Raw genomic sequence first — 365 nt, 5'->3', positions numbered from 1 at the left:
AGAGAGAGAGAGAGAGAGAGAGAGAGAGAGAGAGAGAGAGAGAAACAAAACTACACAACATAGATAAAAGGGAGCATTGGGGAACTGGGACAATACAATACCTCTTAAAGTCATATCAAGTGTTTATCAACAATGTCCATACAATCATTTTCAAAAAATGCATATCGACAAGCATGGTAGCACACACTATAAATCCAAGCACTTTGGAAGCAAATTCATATCTATGAGTTTGAGGTCATGCTGGTCTACATGGTCACTTCTGTAGTATAACCCAAATTTTAGATCTTAAAATAGACCTAAAATCTTAAAGAAAAAAAAAAGCGATTTTAAATCATCCCTGAATAAAAGCAGGAGAGCCCAGAGAC

The sequence above is a fragment of the Grammomys surdaster genome, unplaced genomic scaffold (assembly GCF_004785775.1).
Source record: "Grammomys surdaster isolate TR1022 unplaced genomic scaffold, NIH_TR_1.0 132, whole genome shotgun sequence".
In the NCBI taxonomy this organism is placed as follows: Eukaryota; Metazoa; Chordata; class Mammalia; order Rodentia; family Muridae; genus Grammomys; species Grammomys surdaster.
The sequence above is the reverse complement of the archived record's forward strand: the minus strand, read 5'-3'. Positions refer to the sequence as shown.